The sequence below is a fragment of the Narcine bancroftii genome, chromosome 9 (assembly GCF_036971445.1).
Source record: "Narcine bancroftii isolate sNarBan1 chromosome 9, sNarBan1.hap1, whole genome shotgun sequence".
Taxonomy (NCBI): domain Eukaryota; kingdom Metazoa; phylum Chordata; class Chondrichthyes; order Torpediniformes; family Narcinidae; genus Narcine; species Narcine bancroftii.
This window is the reverse complement of record NC_091477.1, coordinates 107,268,023-107,294,677: the sequence shown is the minus strand read 5'-3', so window position 1 is coordinate 107,294,677 and position 26,655 is coordinate 107,268,023. Positions and strand designations below refer to the sequence as shown.

Here is a 26,655-nt window from a genome sequence, read left to right as displayed (position 1 = left end):
GTCAGTTTCATAAGTTCTGCCATAACAGTGTAAACCTCGTAGTTCACATTGCTCCCAAATAAATCATACACAAGACCTCACTTCAAGTGCCATCTGTTCCAAATTCATCAGGATGTAATTTGCATTGTTGCAGTTTCACTCACTGCAGCAGCTTCAGTAGAAACTGTTAATGTAACTGCTAACAGCAGGTGTTTGGAGTAATCTCAGATGATTATTCCAAAGTTCAGATGAAACTAATTTTTCATTATGATTTGCACCTTGCCTGTAGGAAAAGACGATTAAAGATAATATTTTTTCTACAAACAAGTTGCAGAGAACTCAGCTTTTTTTTAATTGAAACAAGATACACTCTTTGACTGATAGCCTCTTTGCAATAGGAAACCAATTTTAGGATAAATTGGATAAGTACAATTATCCCACTAAATTGTTGTGGATTATAATTTGAAGTAAAATCACCTGCATTGAGCAAAATCTACTTTTGTACATTCCAACATTTAAAAATGAAGAAGAATGATTTTACCATAAATGGAAATAATTACAGAATATGATCCCTCAAGATTGGCAGTTTAACAATTTCCACCGAACAGAAAAAAAAAGTTTAATGGGCTCAAAAAATGTAGTTAACAGTGACTCTCCTGCTTCAAGCTCATTATTTTAAAAATAGATTATTGGCTTGCAGTGTAACTATAAATAAATTATGATGAAACACAAAAGTTGCATTTGAAAGATAGGAAAGGACAAAAAAAACAGACTAGAAGGGCTGAATAGCCTGTTTTCTGTGCTGTAGCGTTCTATGTTTCTGAAGATTTGAAAATCATTCATGGGAAAGTAGTGATTATTTGAATTCTAAGAATGCCCAATTCAATAAGCAACTCCATTGCTTATACCTTCTTTCAACAAGAATGTTGGTAACATTAAAACTTGCTCTTATAGTCTCAAATAATGTCTCACCAATCACTGTCCTTTACAGACAACAAATTATTTTTGAAAATTTGGAATAAATGTATTTAAGTTCTGCTGAAGCAGCATATATACTCAGTGCAAAGGAATTTGATGATAAAATAATTTAGGGAAGTGGGGGTGAGGTACTGTTTTATTAATGATTGTACATAATTAACAATTACTGAACTTAAATTTTCAAACAATAAATTTTTTTTAAAAAAATCAGATTATTCCATCAAAGCAAATAATTAAATGATGTCTTTTTGGGAAAAGCCACCTCAAAGCCAGAGTTAACGATCCCATGTGGCTGGTCATCAGACAGAGCAGGAAGTGACAGGAAGAGTATGAACATTGAAGGTTATCAAACTAGTGCTGAGCATTAGAGTCTGATAGCAGCAATGACAGCTTGAAGAATTACAGTCCAGAACATGGCACAATCAGTCTCATGTAGGACTCATTCATGATAAAATGCTATAAAATTGGAGGGACTTTTAAAGTTTAGAAATCCAGAAGCCACAGAAATTCTATATTTTAAGATATTTTTTTTACAACCAATAGTGTGAGTCCCATGTGGGACATACTGCCTCTTTAATGCCAGGTCAAAGGACATCACTAATACAGAGCAGGACACTCTACAAGGGGGAAAGAGTGCACCGTTTGTTGGGATGTTCATCTGCATTAATAACACAGGTCGAGAAAAGGATGACGTTTTATTTGAAGGTTTTAGGGAGTTGGGAAAAGTCAAGAAATAGGACTTCAAAGATGGTCATCGCTGTATTACAAATACAGAAATAGGATAACACAGGCAAATATGCATCTGGATAGATAGTGCAGAAAGGAAGGTCTTAGATTCCTGAAGCACTGGGATCTATTCTGGGAGAGAAAGGACTTCCACAATGTAGCTGAGACCAACATCCTCTCAGGAACATTAGCTTGTGATATAAGGGGTAAGGGTGTGTTTAATAATTTGACAGAGGGGTGATCATTCGGATGTAGCATTGGAAAAGAGATAAAATGCCCAAAGAACTATGAGAGATAAGTAGCACAACAGCAAGAAATAGTACGATATTAAATTTGATCAGACCGAGGAGTATTAAAATGTCCAGACAGATTTATAGTACATGCATGTAAACACTGCAAGTATATTAATCAAGAGCTGGTGGCAATTACATGTGAAATTATGACTTAATGACAATTATAGAGACAAGGTTGAAAAAATAAAGAGCCTCATGGGTACTGTTACAAGCCCAGAGGACTCCAAAACCCAGCAGCAATAGAAATTCACCAAGAGAATGGTTACTTAAACAAAAGTGGCGTTTAATTTTCTTCAAACATAATAACAAGATCAAAATTTAACTTATTACTATTAACAACGTAATTTTACCCCCTTCTAATTCTAAGCGCACATGTATGTAATGTGTATATGTTCAGGAAAGTTCTTTGTTTCACTGTCCAATCATTCACTTCTCACTTCTCCAAGTTCACCGGTGTCAAGCAATTCTTACACTGTGCACAGAATTTAACATTTATGAATCTTCACCAAGCTCTGGTGCTTAAAATTAAATGGTTACCGCTCAGAAAGGTTCTTGTTGGTTTCAGAGAGATATTTGTTGCTCGTTGGACACACACAAATTGATTTCCTCCAATCAGTCACTTCAGTGTCTTGCCGAAGAAACTTGCCCCATCATGGGTTTTCCAAATGATAACCTCTTCTTCCTTGTCACCAGAGCTCCTCTTGTTTCCCTTATTTCAGGAGAAACACTCGAACCAGCCATTTCCTCTTGTAAGGACTACAGGAGTTTGAACAGGCTGAACTCAGAACTCACAACCCATCTTCAAAATGGGGTCTTTCAACAAGCCTGCCAGCTTGCCAATATGCAGCCTTAACTGCTTTTCTCTCTCTCTCTCTCTCTCTCTCTCTCTCTCTCTCTCTCTCTCTCTCTCTGAAGAAACCTGCTTGTTTTTCCCTCTCTCTGCTTGTAAAAACCAAAAACCTCTCCCAAGGCTCCAAACCCAATCTTTGGAAGATCTTTTCAGTATTTCTGAGCCTGGACTTTATTGCCCATACAAAATACCCAAAACCACCCATTGGATACCATCCATCTTCATCTATTCCAGAAGCAAAGGTCATCTAGCCTAAACCTCTCCTTAATTCATGTGTAAACACATAACTTCTGACTTAGCAGCATTAAAGGCATCAGTAAGTCAAGATAACATTTTGGATAGGTGTTCAGCATGAGGTTTCTTTCATCAAAACTGACAAGTCAATAATATTGTATTCTGTTCAGGATCATGCAGCAGATTCCATTGTTTCAAATTTAAGAGCACAAATACGGCATTATTAAAAATGCAGTGATAGAATTTGCATTGGTGTTTGCCCATCCCATAAGATGGATAACCATAAATTATTCAATGAAATCCTGCGAAAGATTTATCCAAACATCATCAGAAATCTAAACACAATCGAGCAATAAGACAGACCTTTCCCCACCATTCATCCTTCTATTTATCTCACAGATAACCTACCTGTTAATTGCTTTGAGAGTTAAGAATTTTTTTGTACAATAGAATACTGATATACAAACCACATCTCAAGTTTCATGCAAATAAAATTTGAGTCATATAAAATTGTTGGTCTTGACAGTGTACGAAATTCTGTACTGCTCAGGCATTTAGTTTGCTTCCAAGAAGGGACAGCTAAATGTGTTAATTCAGGAATGAAGAATTACATTGAAGTCCATTGTGTTGTCTCGGTAATTATCTTTTAAAAGTAAGGCAGCAAACTGTGTCTGCATCTATGCTCATTCATATCACCACAGCAGGAGAGGGCACACGTGATCTGTTTCGGACAAAATAATGAAAATCTAGACAAAACTATTTTATTTTTAGCTCCTTTTAAAAAACTGTAGACACAAAAAAAAACCCAAGAAATTTTAAATTGCACCTATATCCATTCAGATCACCAGAGAACAACAAGCCATATCTAAAGTTACTAGGGACAAAATCCTGAAATGACAAAAGGAAATTCAAATTATTTTTACATTTTTTATAGAACCGTGATTTCAGCAGACTGCATTGGTTCATTTTTGCTGTGATACAACTGCTAAAGTAATAACATTTTACACTGATTCCATCAAAAATCTCCCAACTTCACAGATCTGGAATTACAAACAATAATGTTCTTATATTTGAGAAATAATTTCTCTTCATCAACTGAGCCTTGGGCCTCCCTATGACTCGGAGACATCTTCATTTACTTGTCTTTTTTTTTGGTTAGGTGGCTACCAATCAATTAACAAAGAAACTATTTTTGTTACAAAATCACGTACTTCAAAATTAGCTGTGCTTCCAGCCAGTCTGTTCCAGAATTCTCCATCCCATTCCCTAGCTGATGTGTCTGCCCATAGTCTTGTGCACTGCTAGACTGAGACCACCTGCAAATTAGTGGAACACTTCATTTTCCATCTGGGCACCCTCAAACCAGATGGCATTAAATAGATGTCCCCATTTTCTGTTAAACCCCCCTCCATCTTCTTCTCCAAGCTCACGCTCTCTCCCTCTCTCTCTCCCCCTCTCCCACTTTTTCCTTCTGTCTCCTTTCACAGAGACAAAATCAATTCTCAACTTTACGCTTTTCATATCCAATTTGGCTGTTAGGTCTGGATTCTTCCCCCTCCCCCTTAATCTCTAGTCTTTAATTAAGGTGCATGCCTGCCTTTTGCTTATACCTTGAAGTAGGGCTCAGGCCAAAATGTCCGCATATCTTTGCCTCCTATGGATGCTGCAAGACTGAAGTTCCTCCAACATTTCTGTGTGTTTTTAGTGCAATCTCAGCATTTTCTCACACTGGGCTCCTAGGCAACGTGGAATTTTCCCCAGGTATGCCCTGTTCACAAAAATCTATGACCAACTCAAGCTGGCAAATTACTGACCAATCAGTCTATTCTTAATCATCTCATCATAAAAATTATAAAAGTTGACGTGGACGGTGCTATCAAGTTATTCTGACTCAGCATTACATGAAATGATGCTAATCTTGGTTTCTCAGGATCATTCATCTCGTTTTTCGGTCCTCAATGCCAAACATGCTGACACACAACTAGACATAATGCACAAAGACAAAACAATACATACAGAGGACAAATTTATATAACTATAAATAAATATTGTTTTGTAAAATATGAGAATCTCGGATGGTTTGTGTGAGCAGCTCCTTTGGCTGTTCAGCATTCTCTCTGGCCATGGGAAGAAGGTGTTTCTCAGCCTCATGGTGCTGCCCTTAGATATGGAGGTAGCATTTAAATGAGTATGGCAGCAAAATGCCCTTGTGGAAATGAAGTCAATGTGGAAGTTCCCATACCCTGCTAAAAGGAAAACCATTGTGTTTGTTGGAGATTAATGGTACCAACCAAAGGTCATCACTGCAGGACAGTATCCTAGGCCTAATCACTGACAACTGCTTCATCAATGACCTTCCTTACATTACAAGGTCAGAAATAAAGAAGTTCAGTGATGTCAACAACCATAAATATCTTGCAGTTCACTGCTGACCAGAAACTCAACTGGACCAGCCATATAAATATCAAAGATGTAAGAGCTGGTCAATGATTCAGCACTGAGTGACAGGTAATTCACCTCCTGACAGGCCTTTCCTGCATGTTAAGAGCCAGAAATGTGATGAAATACTCTCTGCTTGCCCAGATGAGTGTAGCTTCAACATAGCTCAAGAAGATTGACACCATCCAGAATAAAGCAACCCACTTAAATGACACCCATTAACCAGTATAAACATTTTCAGCCTCCACCATTAGCGGCCCATAGCTGCACCATCTTCAAAATCCACTACAGTTATTTGCCGAGGGTATTCCAACAGTATATTCCTCCCCCCCCCCCGCAACCTTTCCCTTAAAGAAGAACAAGGGCAGTAAATTTACGGGAGCACCACCTTCAGATGTCCCCTCCAAGTTGCACACCGTCCTGACTTGAAAATATGTGGTCAGACTTGGACTTAATCCTGGAACTTCCTACCCAACAGTACTGTGGAATTACTCTTTCTAGAAGGGCTGCAGAAGATAGCTCGTTACTGCAGTGAATTGCTGTACACTCATTTATCTGGCTCCACCCTGTTCTGTGACTGTACCCATGGATCCTCCCTCATAGCCTCTTCTCAGAAAGCCTGGGTCGCAGCACAGGATGACCTTGAAGTTTATTGTAAATAAAAGCCTATTGTTCTGTAACTCCAGTCTTTGGAGTTAGTGATAGCGCATCTTAAGGCCAATTAGGGAATAAACATCGACTTTGTCAGTGATACCCAGATCCTGAAAATAAATTTTAAAAATGTCCAATCAGAAAATAGCACAATGCTATTACAGCATTAATGACCTGTGATTGAATCTGGCGCTGTTTGCAAGGAGTTTGTACATTTTCTTCTTTTCTGCATGGGCTTCCTCTGGATGATCTGGTTTCCTTCCACATTCTAAAGACATATGGGGTTAGGTTAATTAGTTACATGGGTGTATTTATGCAGCACAGACTCATGGGCCATAAGGGCCTCTTTCTGTGTTGTATCTTCAAATTTAAAAAAATAAGAAAGTGATTTGCATTTCTACTGCAATAACCTCAAGCAAACAGCTTTATAGCCCAATGATGCATCGACATATTATGATTTCAGCTTTTGAATATATTAATATGTTGATTGGGGAATAAATATTGTCCAAATTAGTTCTTTTACATTCTATTGAGAGATCAGATTTAAATTCAGTTTCATGCCTCAAATGAAAATTAGCATTTTACACAATGCTCTGTTCTCAGTTTTGTTCTGTGGAGGCAGTTTAGAAGTTTGAGCTCAAGGCTGTGAACAAAATTTGAACCTTCAAGCATTTTTGTCATGAACCAACAAAAGCATGACTGACTGTAGCTCTAGGGTTTCAAGTGATGCGCAAGCTCTCATATTTTGGCTTTAAAAGCGAAGCATTTTGGACCTCTAAGTGATATTAAAATTTGGAAAGAGCTTTTATGATGTCATTGACAACCTTGAGGTCATGTGTCAGGAGAATAAACTGAGTAAGGAGCGCACCACCTCTTAAACTACCTTTACCATCTGTGACAGAATCTGATATTCCCACATTGGGTTCACCGGCCATCTCAGACTCAAAAGCAACGTTTGAGTAAGTCATCCTCGATCCCAAGGGCCTACCTAAGATGAGAAATAACAATTCAATTAGAACATTTGCATTACATTTATAGAAATGTATTTAAATTATTTACAACAGATATTTAAACATGTTCCCAAGACAATTTACAAAGAGGACACATTGAAAGACTACATAATTTTTAGAAATCAGATTGAAACCAAGTTGCAATATTAATTAAATTGAAATCTTATCTTATTTTTCAAGCAATACAGTAGGAGGGTATTTGGCCAATTGGGTTCATGACAGCTCCTGGGAAGCAATCACTTTAACTGATACCTAAACTCCTCACTTCTTGGTAAACCTGTGACTTGTTCTCTCCTGTACTTGCCCATTAATTCTTCTTTGACTTGCTTTGCTATTGACCTAAGAGGTCATTTATAGTAGACAGTTAACCAACTACCTAGAATGTGGGATGTGGAAGGAAATCCAGGCAGCCTCAAAAGAAAATGTAAACTTCACCACACAATGGGCCCCCGAGATCAAGACCAAATTTGTTTCTGGAACTATGAGGTGGTAGCACTAATTGTGACACTGAACCAACGAGTGCATGAGCTACCCAAGTTGGATGGTCACTTTTAGAAGACCATTTTTTCCAAAATTCACCCAGGAAGAGACTTCATTTGAAAGCAGATTCTGAGATGATGGATGAGCTTTTTGAATGCAAGAAGTTGGCTCTGCCTCCAGGTTTTGACAGTTAGCAAATGATGCCTTACTCAGTATAACTCTACAGCACAGAAACAGGTCCCTCAGACCATCTAGATTGTACTGAACTATTTGCCAACCCATCCACCTGCAGCAACCATAGGCCATCAAACCCCTCCCATCAATATACTTATCCAATCTTCTCATAAATGTTGAAATCGAACCTGCATCCACCATTACAGCTGACAGTTTGCTCAACAGTTTCACCTCCTCTGAGTGAAGAAGTTCCCACTAATGTTCCCCTTGAACATTTCACCTTTCACCCTTAAATGTGAAATTGGATCATGGATTTCCTCTCCTCAAGACTACAATCAATGTGGATTGGTAAGAGCATCTCTTCCACAATCTTCATCAGTACCAGAGCACCACAGGGCTATGCTCCTAGCCCTCTGCTCTACTCACTTTACAAGATCACAAGATAAACGAACAGAAGCAGGCCATTCGGCCCATCAAGTCTGCTCCACCAATCCACCCTAAGGTAAACTGTTCTCACATCTAGTTGCAAGTTTCAGCCTTTTCCCCATATCTCTTAATACTTTGACTAATTAGATATCTATCAATCTCCCCCTTAAACTCCCCAATGATCGACCTCCAGAGCTGTATGTGGCAACAAATTCCACAAATCCATGACCCTCTGGCAAAAGAAATTTCTCCTCAACTCTGTTTTAATTGGGAACTTTCTAATTCTAAGACTATGCCCTCTTGTCCTGGATTCATCTACCAAGGGAAACATCTTATTCACATCTACTCTGTCCAATTCTTTCAGCATTCGAAATGTCTCCATGAGATCCCCCCTCTCATTCTTCTGTTCTCCAATGAAAACAGTTCAAGAGCTGATAAACATTCCTCATTTGTGGAACCTTACATTCCAGGAATCGTCCTGTACTCTCTCCTACATTATTATATCCTTTCTAAGATAAGCGGCCCAAAACTGCCCACAATACTCCAAATGAGGTCTCACCTGTGCCCCATAGAGCTTCATCAACATCTCTTTATTTTTATTCGCTTTCTTTATTGTTGATCCAACCTGATGGTTAACCTTATCCTGGACAAGGGCCCCCAAGTCCTTTTGCACTTCTGAATTTTGAATTTTCTCCCCATCCAAATAATAATTTGCCTATTTATTTCCTCTTCCAAAATGTACAAGTGTACATTTTGCAACATTGAATCTCATCTGCCACTTCTTTGTCCACTCTCCTAAGCTGTCCAGGTCTCTCTGCAACCTTGCAGTTTCTACAACACTTCCTACTCCACCACCTAACTTGATATCTTCTGCAAAATTTGTCACAAAAATCATTCAATCCACAATCTTAATCATCAATATACAATGTAAAAAGAAGCGGCCCCAACACTGACCCCTGTGGAACACCACTAGTAACCAGCAACCAACCCGAAAAGGATCCCTTTATTCCACCCATTGTTTTCTACCTATCAAACTAATATTTTTCCTACAATTCCATAGGCTCCCATTTTAAAGGGAGCAGCCTCATATGTGGCACCCTATCGAAGGCCTTTTGAAAATCCAAACACACAACAGCCACAGCCTCTCCCTTATCCACCCTGCTTGAGATTTCCTCAAAAATTCCAAAAGGTTGGTCAGGCAGGATCTTCCCTTCTTGAAGCCATCTTGGACCCATCATGCCATGCACCTCGAGGTATTTCATAACCTCGTCCTTGAGGATTGACTCCAATAACTTTCCAACTAACAACAACAGAATAATAGGTTGATAATTTCCTTACTTCTGCCTCCTTCCTTTCTTAAACAGCAGATCTACATTGCAACCTTCCAATCCTCCGGAACCATGCTAGAGTCTATTGATCTCTGGAACAGTCATTCCAATCCCTCCATAATCTCCAAAGCCACCTCCTTCAGAACCTGTGGCTACACCTCATCCAGTCCAGGAGATTCATCTATCTTTAGTCCATTCAAGTATATTGCTAATGTCTTCCTCAGTGAAGACTGATGCAAAATACTCATTTAGTTCCTCTGCCATCTCTTTGTTACCCATTATAATTTCTCCAGCATCATTTTCAATCGGTCCTATATCTACTCGTTTCTCTCTTTTACTCTTTATATACATTTTTAAAACTCATTATCCTTTTGTGTGTAATTTTCCAGCTTCCTTTCCTAATGACTTTGTCTCTTTCTGTAAGTTTTTCGAAGTTTCCCAGTCCTCTGTTTTCCCACTAATTTTTGCAACTCTGTATACCCTCCCTTTTGTGTTTATTTTAGCCTTAACCTCTCTTGTTAGCCACATTTGTACCATTTTTCCCTTCATATTTTTCTTTTTCCTTGGAATATATCTATCCTGTGTATCTATGTCTGCACAAAGTGAAGAGAGGAAAGTGTAGAGGAAACATCAGGGGTGAGAGTTGTATAGAAATAATTAGAAAAAAGATTTTGCATCAACACCCCTCCCACCCCTACAGCAATACTATATGTTTTTATTATCTTTTAAATAAAGTTTGGAAAAAAAGGGGGTGAGAGTTGTGGGGGCCTGGAATGCCTTGCCTGGGGTGGTGGTGGAGGATAAAACATTAAGGACATTTTAGAGACTCTTAGACAGGCACATGGATAAAAGTGGAGGGTTATGCGGTAGGGAGGGTTAAGTACTTTTTTTTAAGGAATTTATGGGTCAGAACAACATTGAGGGCTGAAGGGCCTATACTGTGTTGTAATGTTCTATGTTCATATTGGATCAAAAATGGCTTGGTCATCAGAGGTGGAGGATGACAGTGAAGGAATGGTGCTGTGATTGTAAGCCTGGGAGCAGTGGTCCACCAGGAGGTTTGCTGCTGGGACCATTCTCCTTGAAATAAACATTAATAATTTGGATATGAAGATAGGAAGTACAATTACTAAAGTTACATATAACATGAAAATGTTGTACAGAATGAGGAAGGTAGTTAGGGTGATATTGTTCTATTAGTAAGATGTGTAGAGCAAAGGCAGATAGAATGGGACAAGGTGCTTTGGAAGTGGGTTATGCCTAATGAATGGTAGGGCCTGAGAGTATTTTGAAGAAGAGGAAACTTGATTTACAAGTCCAAGGATCCCTGTTGGCTAAAATGTGGGTCAATAAATGTGGTGAAGACGACAAATGGGATATTTGCCCTCATTAGCTGGGATGCATTAACAAAAGGTAAAGTATTTGTTCAAATTTTAAAAGCAGTTATTTGGCCCAAGCTGGAAAAAAAAAATACAGAGATTTTTTAATCTCTGTATTGAAGATTGGATAAATCACAATATTAATGATCTTACTGAAAGGCAGAAAAGGTTCAAGAAGTCAACTGAACTACACTTGCTCCATTTTTTAAAAAAAACTCATGCTCCAGGGATTTATCTACCTTTATGCATCTAAAGATCTCTAACTCCTCCTCTTCTGCATCATCAGTTCTCTTCACATCGTATCCATTTAATTTCCTGAGTGCCCGGGCCTCTACATCTTTTTCCATGCCAAATGTAAATGAGAAATACTCATTAAAGACCTCATCCATCTGCTTTAGCTCCAACCTTGTTGACCTTTAATGCATCCTAGTTGCTCCTTTAATAGACATCATTCTGGATTCTCCTTAACCTTATTGGCCAGAAGTATCTCCCAACTTCTCTTTGTCCTTATTTCCCTCTTCAGTGAATTCTTACATCTCCAATATTGATCAAAGAATTTGCTTAATTTCAGTTGCCTATAATTGAAATATGCCTCCATTTTAAAACCATATCATCAATATATCTCATTATCCAGGGTTCCGGAATTTTGCCAGCCTTGACTTTCACTCTTATAGGAATAGATTTTCCCTGAACTTTTCCTTTCTCTTTTTTAAAATACTTGCCAGATGATAATAAGGCAGCAGAATTTCCTCTTCTCAACACACTTCCTGCCTTGATTCTTTCAGATGCCTCATTGGTTTACAATACCCAGTTTTTAAAACACTAATATATTAGACTGCAAAAACAACCTCATGGCTTTGAGTCATTTTTCATTCTGACTCTATCCATATAGTGTGTCAATTTGCATCTACTTTTTTTCAAAATGTGAACAAACTACAAATTGAGATAATTGTTTAAAATATAAATTGAGATAATTAATTGGAATTAAAATTCAATGAGCATTGGATAAAATAAATAAACATACTAAATAAAAACATAGACACCACAATCTTTACCTACCCTCTTTTATTCCTCCTCAGCTAAATGTATTCTTTAATGATTTTGATGCAGACAAATGTAAAATGTTGCATAAATTGACAGGTTTATTACAAGCATTGTCTCATTAAAGTTAAGGTTGAAAATTAAAGAGATTGAGGAGTCACAGTTGGCTTGACACAAAACACAAAGTTACGTAAAGCAGCAATTAATAAAGTCAGTAGGATACTGAATGAAATAACTTAAGCTGTAGAATATAAGAAAATTAAGATGGTGATTACATTTTTGTAGTCAAGACAAACCACTTCTTCAACCCACCTTGATTTTTTGATCAGCCATACAAAGAGATATTTAAATACTGGAGCCAGTCCAGAGGAAAGTCAGCAGGCTGATCACAGGGATGAATGATTGGATAATTTCCATGAAAACAGGTGTTTCAAGAAATAATCCTACAGCTATCTAAGATTGTCAAAAGAACTGGAAAAAAAAACCCAAGTCTGATTAGAAAGCTATATTAAATTGCAGTTGTACAATTGTAAGGACAATTTAGGACTGCCATCATCAAATTGGCTAAATGATCAAATAAATTAGTAGTAATCAAATTATGGAATAAACTTCTGCATTTAGTGGAGCTTGGATTAATTTAAGGCACAGTCGGATTCTACATTGATTTCCTTGAATTGACTAATTAAAATAAAATAAATAGCTTTTATCATCTGGAATTACATTGTTGTCATTTAGCCAACACCATCACAGCACCTTTCAATTTCTCACAATACCAACTCACCATCTTTTCAGCATGTAATGCGAGAAGTTTCAAACATCTAATACCCATTAGGCAATTTAAATGCTAGCAAACTAAATGAATATGAAGAAAATTAGCTCGGGGCAATTTGAGATCAAAAACAAGCTTCAAAAAAAATGTTTGGCTTGCTAAAATCCCAGGACTGATGAGAAACATCCCAGGTTATAGGAAGAGGCAAGAGAGGAGATTGCTGGGGCCTCAAAAAATATCTTTATATCCTCACCAACAACAGGTGAAGTTCCAGGGGAACAATTTTTTTTAAGGCAGGGAACATATGTTGTAGTGAAACACAAAAGTCTGCAGACACTGCGATTTTTTGATCTCCAAAATGTTGGAGGAACTCAGTTGGTCTTTCAGCATCCAGAGGAGACAAAGATATATTGCTGACATTTTGGGCCTGTGCCCTTCTTCAAGGAATAAGCGGTATGAGCAAAAAGCATGGAATCTCAGAATACAGACAATGCTGGCTGGGGGAAGAATCCAGACCAACAAATGGTGTTAATTGGATATAATGAGGGGAGAGGTGAGAATTTATTATGTCTGTACAAAAGGAGAGAGGGAAAAGGGAGAGAGACAGAGCTGGGGAAATAAATGGCGGCGGGGGGGGGGTGGTTTAAGGAAAGCCAGAGAAGTCTATATTAATGCTATATTAGAGGGTGCCCAGACAGAAGATGAGGTGTTGTTCCTCCAATTTGTGAGTGGTCTTAGTGTGGTAGAGCATGAGACCATGGACAGACATGTCAGTAAGGGAATGGGATGGGGAACTGAAATGGGTGGCCACTGGGAGATATTTTCACAACATGTCGGGATGTCCAGAGTAATTTTGTATCCAACTAGATATTTTTAAAGTAATTGTTATTTCTATAGCAACATCCAATTTACACAACATCCCATAAACAGCAATGTTTTGAAAAATCAGTTAATGATATTTCTTGCTTAATTATGCATGTTATTACCAAGATTCTCATCCAAAAATATAAGATATTGACATGGCCTAGCTCAACATGTTTCTTTAATGTAAAAACACAAAGCTGGATAAATTCAGCTGGCAACTTTGACATTGCCATTATAACAAATGGACAATAGCACTCTTTGTCTGCTACTGACAGCTACCTATTGTAAACCAAGATATTTCAGATAGCCAGGACCATATTAATACTAGGATTTTAAAAGTTAAATTATAACATGGCATAAATTTAGTTTGTTGACTATCAAGGGTAGATTATGGTGTTCAAAATTGTTTTCTGGTAGTGCTTTAGATAAACCATTTCACTTCAAAGAGAAATTCTAAATAAATTCACAATTATACTAGCTCGGAATAAAGATTTTTCACAATACCGTATAGTGGGACTCACTCTTGAAAACTATTTAGAAAATTCAATAAATTTTGTTAGGGAATACCATGAAGTGATTGGGTGAAAAAGCAAGTAAATGGCTTTTAGGTACAAGTCAGCGATGATCAATTGAACTATCTGCAAGAGTCATCAACTGTATCCAGTGCTCCCTTTGTGGCTTTCTCTACATTGGAGAGACGGGACGCAGACTGGGAGATCACTTCACTGAGCACCTTCGCTCTGACTGCATCAATCACAGGGATCTCCCAGTGGCTGACCATTTCAATTCTGTGTCCCACTCACACTGACACATCAGTCCTTGGCCTCATGCACTGCCAAACCAAAGCCACCTCTAAATTGGAGGAGCAACACCTAATATTCTGTCTGAAGACTCTCCAACTGGATGACATTAACAGCGACTTTTCCATTTTCAGCTAGCCCACTCCCCATTCTCCAGAATCAGTCTGTTTCCTTTCCTTCAGCTCTCCACTCCCTTCCCTCTCCATTCACAAAGCAATCCCCCCTCCCCTTTTGCTGTTGTGCCCTCCCTCATCCACCAATTACCCTTTGCCTATCGGCCCCACCATTTTTTTCAGGTGCCCGTCTACATTTTGCTCATCCCTTAATGAAGGGCTCAGGCCTGAAATGTTGGTTACTTATCTTTATCTCTGCTAAGTATGTTGTTTACCTGCTGAGTTTCTCCAGCATTGTGTTTTTATGACGAACACAAAGCATTTTACATCTATGACAAAATCCATACTCAAGAAGCTTAACAATAAACTCTCAATCACAACAAAAATAACTTCAGCACTACTCTACAACTCCACAGATCAATGGGTGATATTAGACAGCATCACAAAAAACAAAGTTTGCCATTTTATCTGTTGACTCCAAAAAAAAAGGAATATCAATTTGTCACTTTTGAAACAGCCAACAGAATTATTGTTGAAAATTGACCTTGCAATTATTAGTTTTTACATATTCCTTCACATAGACTTTCCCATAAAACACGAGTAAGTGAAACAAAGCTGATACCAACTAAAGGTTTTGCTTCCTGAACACTTTGGGGTGTATTTTATGGCTGCTGGTCATGAAAATTATTTTAAAATTTCCTATCACACATCTTTCTTTTGTGATTTCCTGTCATATTTTTAACATGCTTCAAGAATACAAAGCCATATATTCCCACATGTACAGTGCCTCTTCCAAACTCTTCCATAACCATTACCACAGAAGTTTTTTCTGAAATTGGAATGAATTGGTTAAGAAAGATACCAACCTTGGAGTGGAACATGCTTTTGAAAATTCATTTTCTGCATTCACACTTGGACTCCTTCCCCGTTAACCTTGGTGCAGTGATGAACATGGTATAAGGTTGGAACTATGGAAAAGTAGTATCAGGGCAACTGGAATCCATCAATGCTGGCCAACTGTTGTTGGACACCAACACTAGAGGCATCAGATGCTGAGTACAACTGAAAATCAGCGGCAAAACATTTTACAGATCAGTTGAACCAATGCAATGTGTCAGCATCATTATGCAATTAAACATTAGTAAATTCAATAAATCTCCAACTTCCTACATGATGCAGCAAAACTGAAATTATCTTTGTGTTCAGCTTGAAGATGTCAATCATAATCCCCAATGTTTTTTTAGGAAGAAAACCTTTTGTAAAAAAATAATTTGTCCAGTGTTATTGGGCAGAAAAACAACTGCTAAACTGTTAGGCTAGGATTTATTCAACTGGGTATTGGGAATATTTTACTGGAACCTAAATCATACTCTGTTCACACCAAGTTATCCTTATTTAGAATGTATCAAAGAATAGCAGGACTTTCAGGTCTACAGAATCCCACTTCAGGAATTGGAATTAATTTTTAAAAAAAGTAACAGAGCTGACTACTGTAAATACTCAACATATCAGGGAACATCCAAGGAGAGAAAAGTAGACCTGTCTTTTCATCAAACACTGCACTGGTAAATAGTTATGATACAAGTTAATTTAATGTGGGAAAACAGCAGTTTCTTAAATGTTTGGTAATTAAAAACTATTTCCCATTCACACTGGTTATGTGACATTATTTGGTCAAACCAATCTATGTCATCTTTCACACTAACTCTTCACTATCCATGGCCTTCCTAGTTGGTTTACCTTCCATTTGAGTGATATTCATTTCATTCTCTCTCTCCACATTTATACCCATCTTTGGTCCACAAATTTGATCTAAAATTTTTGATCCAAAATAGAGTTTTGGCACTTCCAGGAATAGAAATTATAAAGGAAATAGGTTTGCTTTCAGAAATCATTTTAGCTCCAGTTATGTCACAAAATCTGATGTTTTGCAGCAGCATGAAACCATCGCTGTAACTAACCATCGCTGTAACTAACCATCGCTGTAACTAACCATCGCTGTAACTAACCATCGCTGTAACTAACCATCGCTGTAACTAACCATCGCTGTAACTAACCATCGCTGTAACTAACCATCGCTGTAACTAACCATCGCTGTAACTAACCATCGCTGTAACTAACCATCGCTGTAACTAACCATCGCTGTAACTAACCATCGCTGTAACTAACCATCGCTGTAACTAACCATCGCTGTAACTAACCATCGCTGTAACTAACCATCGCTGTAACTAACCATCGCTGTAACTAACCATCGCTGTAACTAACCATCGCTGTAACTAACCATCGCTGTAACTAACCATCGCTGTAACTAACCATCGCTGTAACTAACCATCGCTGTAACTAACCATCGCTGTAACTAACCATCGCTGTAACTAACCATCGCTGTAACTAACCATCGCTGTAACTAACCATCGCTGTAACTAACCATCGCTGTAACTAACCATCGCTGTAACTAACCATCGCTGTAACTAACCATCGCTGTAACTAACCATCGCTGTAACTAACCATCGCTGTAACTAACCATCGCTGTAACTAACCATCGCTGTAACTAACCATCGCTGTAACTAACCATCGCTGTAACTAACCATCGCTGTAACTAACCATCGCTGTAACTAACCATCGCTGTAACTAACCATCGCTGTAACTAACCATCGCTGTAACTAACCATCGCTGTAACTAACCATCGCTGTAACTAACCATCGCTGTAACTAACCATCGCTGTAACTAACCATCGCTGTAACTAACCATCGCTGTAACTAACCATCGCTGTAACTAACCATCGCTGTAACTAACCATCGCTGTAACTAACCATCGCTGTAACTAACCATCGCTGTAACTAACCATCGCTGTAACTAACCATCGCTGTAACTAACCATCGCTGTAACTAACCATCGCTGTAACTAACCATCGCTGTAACTAACCATCGCTGTAACTAACCATCGCTGTAACTAACCATCGCTGTAACTAACCATCGCTGTAACTAACCATCGCTGTAACTAACCATCGCTGTAACTAACCATCGCTGTAACTAACCATCGCTGTAACTAACCATCGCTGTAACTAACCATCGCTGTAACTAACCATCGCTGTAACTAACCATCGCTGTAACTAACCATCGCTGTAACTAACCATCGCTGTAACTAACCATCGCTGTAACTAACCATCGCTGTAACTAACCATCGCTGTAACTAACCATCGCTGTAACTAACCATCGCTGTAACTAACCATCGCTGTAACTAACCATCGCTGTAACTAACCATCGCTGTAACTAACCATCGCTGTAACTAACCATCGCTGTAACTAACCATCGCTGTAACTAACCATCGCTGTAACTAACCATCGCTGTAACTAACCATCGCTGTAACTAACCATCGCTGTAACTAACCATCGCTGTAACTAACCATCGCTGTAACTAACCATCGCTGTAACTAACCATCGCTGTAACTAACCATCGCTGTAACTAACCATCGCTGTAACTAACCATCGCTGTAACTAACCATCGCTGTAACTAACCATCGCTGTAACTAACCATCGCTGTAACTAACCATCGCTGTAACTAACCATCGCTGTAACTAACCATCGCTGTAACTAACCATCGCTGTAACTAACCATCGCTGTAACTAACCATCGCTGTAACTAACCATCGCTGTAACTAACCATCGCTGTAACTAACCATCGCTGTAACTAACCATCGCTGTAACTAACCATCGCTGTAACTAACCATCGCTGTAACTAACCATCGCTGTAACTAACCATCGCTGTAACTAACCATCGCTGTAACTAACCATCGCTGTAACTAACCATCGCTGTAACTAACCATCGCTGTAACTAACCATCGCTGTAACTAACCATCGCTGTAACTAACCATCGCTGTAACTAACCATCGCTGTAACTAACCATCGCTGTAACTAACCATCGCTGTAACTAACCATCGCTGTAACTAACCATCGCTGTAACTAACCATCGCTGTAACTAACCATCGCTGTAACTAACCATCGCTGTAACTAACCATCGCTGTAACTAACCATCGCTGTAACTAACCATCGCTGTAACTAACCATCGCTGTAACTAACCATCGCTGTAACTAACCATCGCTGTAACTAACCATCGCTGTAACTAACCATCGCTGTAACTAACCATCGCTGTAACTAACCATCGCTGTAACTAACCATCGCTGTAACTAACCATCGCTGTAACTAACCATCGCTGTAACTAACCATCGCTGTAACTAACCATCGCTGTAACTAACCATCGCTGTAACTAACCATCGCTGTAACTAACCATCGCTGTAACTAACCATCGCTGTAACTAACCATCGCTGTAACTAACCATCGCTGTAACTAACCATCGCTGTAACTAACCATCGCTGTAACTAACCATCGCTGTAACTAACCATCGCTGTAACTAACCATCGCTGTAACTAACCATCGCTGTAACTAACCATCGCTGTAACTAACCATCGCTGTAACTAACCATCGCTGTAACTAACCATCGCTGTAACTAACCATCGCTGTAACTAACCATCGCTGTAACTAACCATCGCTGTAACTAACCATCGCTGTAACTAACCATCGCTGTAACTAACATTTTAAAAATAAATTACTGCAAAAATAAGAGAAGTGAGGTAGTGTCTGTGGTTCATTTAGAGGGGAAGATGATGTTTTTCAGGCTCACATTTATCTCCTTCCTGATGGTAGCAATGTGAAGAGAGCATGGCCTGAGTGGCGAGGATCCTTGTGAATAGAGGATGCTTTCTTAAGACACCACCTCTTGAAGACATCCTCAAAGGATTGAAGACTGATGCCCATGATGGCATTGGCTGAGTTCACAACTCTATAGTGTTTTCCAGTCCTGTGCAGTGGCACTTCCACGCCATTGATGGAACCAGTCAGAATTCTCTCCACAGTTCACTTGCAGAAATTTGCAAGAACCTTTGGTAACATACCAAATCTCCTCAAATCCCTCATGAGGTATATCTGCGGGAGAGCCTTCTTCATGATTGCATTGACATGGAGGCCTCAAGAATTTGACATTTTTAAACCTTTCCACTGCTGACTGTTCAATGATAACTGGATCATGTTCTCCTGATTTTCCCCTCCTGTCGTCCACAATCAGCTCCACGACTAAAGCCACTACTCCTTCAATTACTGTCACAACTACCATTTCAGGCAATTTACGGCAATGGTACCAATAACAGCTACACTCAAATGTGACGTAGGTGTGACAGCTGTATCTGTACAGTAGCTAATACGAAATTAGGCCAAATGGAGAAAAAAATGGCAGTATTAACATAATTTAGAAGCTTATAATGTCAAGGAATTTCCTACACACAGGTAAAGTGAAGCTGAAGACTCAAGTTTAATTTTAACTTTTTAAATTTAACATGCGGCATAGAAACAGGCCCTTTCAACCCCTCGCTCATGCCCCAGAATTCACCAATTGACCTCCAAACCCCGTACAATTTTAGAGGGTGGGAGGCAACTGGAGCATGCAGAGGAAACCCACAAAGACACAGGGAGAACATACAAACTGCTTAACCCGTGTCCCTGGTGCTATAACAGCATTGTAACAGCATTGCACTAACCACTGTACTAAACATGCCACTCTCCTTACAATCATAATAATATACAGATGCTGGAAATCTAAAACAAAACAAAATGTGCTGGAGAAACTCAACAGGAGAGAGAGCATCTATGGAAAGAGATTAAAGATGAACTGCTGGTATATTGCCACCAGGGGTCAATAGTGTATCTATTTACAAAATTTATCAAAGGCATCTTGTTATTGGCTTAAGGCGATTTGTATGTTTGGGACAATTTTCAATAGGTGGGCAATATAAAAAAAACAGAGACAAACTAGTTAGAACAGTTGAAAGAGACTCAAGAAATAAAAATTTAATTATTGTAAAAGATCAGGCAGTTGAACTGTTTGTTAAAATTTTAACCAGATTATTCTCTTGGCATCTCTCTCTCTCTTTGGCTTGGCTTCGTGGACGAAGATTTATGGAGGGGTATGTCCGCGTCTGCTGCAGGCTCGTTGGTGACTGACAAGTCCGATGCGGGACAGGCAGGCATGGTTCCAGCGGTTGCAAGGGAAAATTGGTTGTTAAGGGTTGGGTGTTGGGTTTCTCCTCCTTTGTCTTTTGAAAGTGAGGCGGGCTCTGCGGTCTTCTTCAAAGGAGGTTGCTGCCCGCCGAACTGTGAGGCGTCGAGATGGACGGTTGGAGGCGATATCAGCCCACGGTGGTCGATGTGGCAGGGACCAAGAGATTTCTTTAAGCAGTCCTTGTACCTCTTCTTTGGTGCACCTCTGTCTCGGTGGCCAGTGGAGAGCTCGCCACAGAACACGATCTTGGGAAGGCGATGGTCCTCCATTCTGGAGACGTGACCCACCCAGCGCAATTGGGTCTTCAGCAGTATGGATTCGATGCTTGCGGACTCTGCCAGCTCGAGTACTTCAATGTTGGTGATGAAGTCATTCCAATGAATGTTGAAGATGGAGCGGAGACAGCGCTGATGGAAGCGTTCTAGGAGCCATAGGTGATACAGGTAGAGGACCCATGATTCGGAGCCGAACAGGAGCGTGGGTATGACAACGGCTCTGTACACGCTGATCTTTGTGTGTTTCTTCAGGTGGTTGTTTTTCCAGACTCTTTTGTGTAGTCTTCCAAAGGCGCTATTTGCCTTGGCGAGTCTGTTGTCTATCTCTTTGTCGATCCTTGCATCAGATGAAATGGCGCAGCCAAGGTAGGCATCTAATGCATTGGTAAACTCTGTATGGTACTTTGACAAGCTATGACATTCAATCAATTGGGTTTTGGATTTAACTCATTTTAATAACAAAAAAAGTTTCTTAAATAAAAGCAGAAAATGCTGGAAATCCTGAGCAAATCAGGCAGCAACCTTGGAAAGAGAAACTGTTCACATATCCAGTTAGCAGATGACACAAAGATTGAAGGCACAGTGGACAGTGAGGAAGGCTTTCAAAGCTTGTAGATGGATGTGGACCACCTGGAAAAAATGGACTGCAAAATGGCAGATGGAATTTAATGCAGACGAATTTGAGGTGTTGCATTTTGGAAGGACAAATCAAGATGGGACATACATGGTAAAAGGATTGTGATGGAACAGAGATATATACCAATACAAAATTCCCTGAAAGTGGTACAACAGGTAGATAGGGTTGTAAAGAGAGCTTCTGGCACATTGGCCTTCATAAAATCAAAGTATTGAGTGTAGGAGTTGGGATGTAATGGTAAAGTTGTAGAAGATGTTGGTGAGGCCAAATTTGGAGTATTGTGTGCGGTTTTGGTCTCCTAACTGCAGAAGAGATATCAATAGGATTGAAAGAGAGCAGAAAAGATTTACTAGAATGTTGCCAGGATTTGAAGAATTGAGTTACATGGAAAAGTTAAACAGGTTAGGACTTTATTTCCTGGAGTGTAGAAGAATGAGGGGAGATTTGATAGAGGTATACAAAATAATGAGGGGTATAGATAGAGTAAATGAAAGTAGTCTTTTTCCACTGAGGTTAGGTGAGATATAATCTAGAGGATATGGGTTAAGGGTGAAAGGGGAAAAGTTTAAGGGGAACACAAGGGAGAACTTCTTCTCACAGGAAGTAGTGGAAATATGGAATGAGCTTCTAGTGAAGTGGTGAATGTGGGCTCATTTTTAACATTTAAGGAAAATTTGGACAGGTACATGGATGGAAGGGGTATGGAGGGCTCTGCAGGTCAGTGGGTCTAGGCAGAACAATAGATTGATACAGACTAGAAGGGCCAGAGGGTCTGTTTCTGTGCTGTAATATTCTGTGGTTCCCTGTCCTGCTGAGGAGTCTGTGTCAGAAATGAAGTATTCTTTGGCATGGAATGCTAACTCTGTGAACAGTTTCTCTTTCCAAGGTTGCTGCCTGATTTGCTCAGGATTTCCAGCATTTTCTGCTTTTATTTAAGAAACTTTTTTTTGTTATTAAAATGAGTTAAATCCAAAACCCAATTGATTGAATGTCATAGCATGTCAAAGTACCATACAGAGTTTACCAATGCATTAGATGCCAAGAGAATAATCTGATAAAAATTTTAACAAACAGTTCAACTGCCTGATCTTTTACAATAATTAAACTTTTATTTCTTGAGTCTCTTTCAACTGTTCTAACTAGGTTGTCTCAGTTATTTTTTTTCCATTGCCTACCTATTGAAAATTATGTCCCAAACATACAAGTCACCTTAAGCCAACAACAAGATGCCTTTGATAAATTTTGTAAATAGATACACTATTGACCCCTGGTGGCAATATACCAGCAGTTCATCTTTAAGCTTAATCCCTTCAATTCAAATGAATCTCACACCTTTCATTCAAGAGGCACCAATTAGAAGCTGCTCCTGGATCAAGCCATCCAGTTGTCCAGATGGAAAAAAATTGTGGTAACTTTAGACCTGAAAGAAATAAACAGAATGAAATTTAGATAGAAATGTAAAGCTCTATAATGGAAGGTTAAATCAAATAAACCATTAAAACTCTAATTTCAACAAATTAAACTCTCCAAAATATTTTCCCACAAGTGTTGGTAATTCTCTTTTCTAATCAGGAAATATTCAAAGAATGTACCAAATCAGCTCTCTTTCTGGCAACAAGATAATCTTTTATTGCTTTCCACTTTTTTTCCCCCCACATAAAACCTGTTTTCTGGAATTCAAGCAACTGGCAGCCTCAAGCAACTGACAAAAAAATCCATGGAAAATAATTAAGTAAAAAAAATACGGATGTTTAAAATTAGTGCGCCTCACCATTATTTCACCAATCACACAGCACGCAGTCTCAAGCAACTGTAAAATTCATTTATCCAGCATCTACCTATCCCCATAGGTCCCGGATAACAGGGGTTTTGGTGTATGCTATTTGCAAGATCCTCCATTTGACTGAGATTCGATTATCTGTCAAAAGCCAAATATCCAACTAAATGACAGCATACCATAAAGCTTCTTAACTACCCTGTCAACCAGCAAACTACCCTGTAAGCAGATGCAATCTGCATTTTTTTTCTCAAAGGACAAAAGCCTCTATTCATGGAATTAATCTTGTGAACCTATATCCTTCATTGGATAGGATCACCAGGCTTTAATATAATGTTTCACGTGTGGTACCATTAAAATATGACATATATAATCTTCTATTCCCTTCTGTTCACTTGCCAACCATCCTCACAATTTGTCAATATTGTTAATCTTCCAGTCAGCCTTGAACATTAGACATTTTCTTTCTGCTTCGCACACAACCAAAATCACAAAATACATCTCAATATCATTAGTCAAACAGGAAAAAAAAGCAGACACTTAAACAATTACAAAATATGGCTAATGATAAAGATTTAAAAAAACAATTATACTATACAACAAATTCTAACCCCATTCCCTTCTGAAGTTATCTGGTAAATACATATAATTTCACTACCATTAAAAGAAACCACAAACTCCCAAACCAAGATCCAGGTGATCCTATAAATTGCAAAAATAATTAATAAAAGGACCCATAAACTTAGAAAATTTAAATCTGTTACAGAAGAAGAACATCTTATTTTTTCCAGAGTTAGACATGCCATCATATTGGATGGGCATTGAATATAAATAGGAGGGTCAGCATCTTTCCATCTCATCAATATTGAATGTCTAGCAATAAGGGAAATAAAAGAGACTACATGGGATCGAGACAGAGTTAAAGTCAAATCAGTCATCTTAATTGATACAAAAAGGGCAATTATAGGATCAGGTATCAGATTCACATCGAGAACTAAAGATATCATCCCAAAAAAAGGAGAGAGGCACAAGACCAAAACACACAAAGTACTTCCCTTGCATTTCTGTCACATTTCGAGGGAATGTTAGAGTAAAATTTAACTAATTGAACTTTAGAAGTAAGCTCGATGTACTACCTTAAATTGTAAAAGTAAATGTCAGGCACACAAGAAGTAAATCTCAAAATTCTGTGGACACCATGGTTGAAGTGAAAAAACATACAATGCTGGAGAAGCTCAGAGGGCTAACAGTGTCCTTTATGTAGCAAAGGTATAAATACATAACCGTCATTTCAGGCTTCAGCCCTTCATCAAAGTATGAGAAAATGCTGGCAAGCCTCCGAACAAAAGAGTGGGGTGGGAATTGACAAAGACAGGAGATGATAGGTGGAGAAAGGAGGCAGGGGACAGCAGCAATGAGGGGGAGGAGGGATGACTGGGTGCATAGAGGAACTGGAAAAAACAAGAAAAGGGGGAGGGGAAAAAAAAGGCAAGCAAGTTTAGTGCAAGGCAGTAAAGTCAATGTTAAAGCCATCTGGCTGGAGGGTTCCCAGTCAGAAATAAGGTATTGTTTCTCCAATCTGTGGGTGGTCAGGGTGGGACAGTGCATAAAGCCATCACAGACATGCAAGTGGGAGTGTGACACGGAATTGAAATGGTTGTGCACTGTGGTTGCAAACGGAGTGGAGGTGCTGAGCGAAGTAATCTCCCAGTCTGTGACCGGTACCTCCAATGTAGGGAATGCCATAAAGAGTACAACGGACGCAGTAAATAAGTCCTCCGTATAAGTGAAGTGTTGCTTCAGTTGAAAGGCCTGTTTGGGACACTGGTGAGGGAGAAGGTGTGAACCCTCATAAGATGTCAGACCCTGATGGCATACCTGGCTGGCTATGGAAAATGTGGCTAACCATCTAGCCAGTGTGTTTACAGACAGTTTCAACCTCTCTCTGCAGTCAGAGGTTCCCACCTCCTTCAAGAGCAGAGTGAACAGCCTCAGTGACTATCATCCAGTAGCTCTCACATCTTCTGTGATGACATTCTTTGATAGTTTGATCACGGCCAGAATTAACACATATCTAAGTAGGTAGGTTAATTGCTCCACAGCAGATGCAATATTACTGGCTCTTCACACAGCTCTGGATCACATAGATACCAGCAACCCATACATCCAGCTACTCTTCATCAAGTACAGATCAGCTTTCAACACCATCATTCCCTCAATGCTGGTCAACAAGCTCCAAAACCTTGGCCTCTGCAACCCCTCCCCCACCCCACAACTGGATCCTTGACTTCTTCTTTGGAAGACTAATCAGTACGAATATCTCCCCCTCACTGACGATCAACACAGGCACACCTCAAGGATGCATATTTAGTTCACTGGTTTACTCACGTTAGGCACAATTCAAATGATGGTTACAATTTTGCCACTGACACCATGGTCTTCAGCAGAATCAAAGATGGCAATGAGGAAGCGTACAGAAGGGAGATAGATCACATAGTTGAGTTGTGTCATGTCAACAACCTTGCACTCAACATTAGCCAAATTAAGGAGACGATTTTTGGACTTCAGGAGGAGGTCATAAGAACCCAATTCAGTCCCCCATCGTGGGCTCAGTAGTGGAGAGGATTGGAAACTTCAACTTCCTGGGGTCAACATCTCTGAAGATCTGTCCTGGAGCCTCCAGGTCAATGCAATCGCGAAGCAGGCTGGTGCATGGCTATACTTTGTGAGGTGTTTGAGGAGATTTGGTATGTCACCAAAGACTGCTACAGGGGTGTCGGGGCGAGCATTCTGTCTGGTTGTATCGCTATCTGGTGATGGAGGTGCCGACAGTCTTCACTCTCTCAAGGAGAGAGTTTTAAGAAAGCAGCCTCTATCCTCAAAGTCCCCAATCACCCAGTCCATGCCCTCTTCACTCGGCTACCATGTGGGGGGGTCTGAAGATGCGCACTCAGCGGCTCAAGTACAGCTTCTTCTCGGCTGCCATCAGCCTCCTGAATGATGAGTGAACGTGGGCCACGTGGCCACATAAAGGACCCCGTTTGACCTGTTGAGCTTCTCCAGCACTTTTGTTCTCAACTTCGAGCACAGGTCTTCGTGCAGACACGGCCTCGCTCTGACTTTTCCACGTCTTTGACTGCAACGTTGGTTTAGCTGAATGTTTGTCCCGCCTCGAATTTCGTGCCACGTTCGATGAAGATAACTTCTCGTTCAGCCACACAATCCACGTGGCTCTTGAGCCTGCAGACCCCTGGCCTGTGCAACCCCAATAAACGTCCGCCGGAAACCAAAGGGCGGAACGAAAGTCCGGACAATTAAATGAGACGG

The 26,655-nt window shown here is 39.6% G+C and overlaps 1 long non-coding RNA gene across 1 annotated transcript; it reads right to left on the bottom strand.

The window, feature by feature from the left end:
• Nucleotides 1-2,033: 2,033 nt before the first annotated feature.
• On the bottom strand, nt 2,034-26,579 carry LOC138742594 (uncharacterized). The gene is made up of 4 exons (XR_011344277.1): nt 25,717-26,579; nt 22,884-22,971; nt 15,401-15,596; nt 2,034-7,138 (listed from the first exon to the last, which is right to left on the bottom strand). It is a non-coding gene; the product is annotated as an uncharacterized lncRNA (long non-coding RNA).
• Nucleotides 26,580-26,655: the final 76 nt, after the last annotated feature.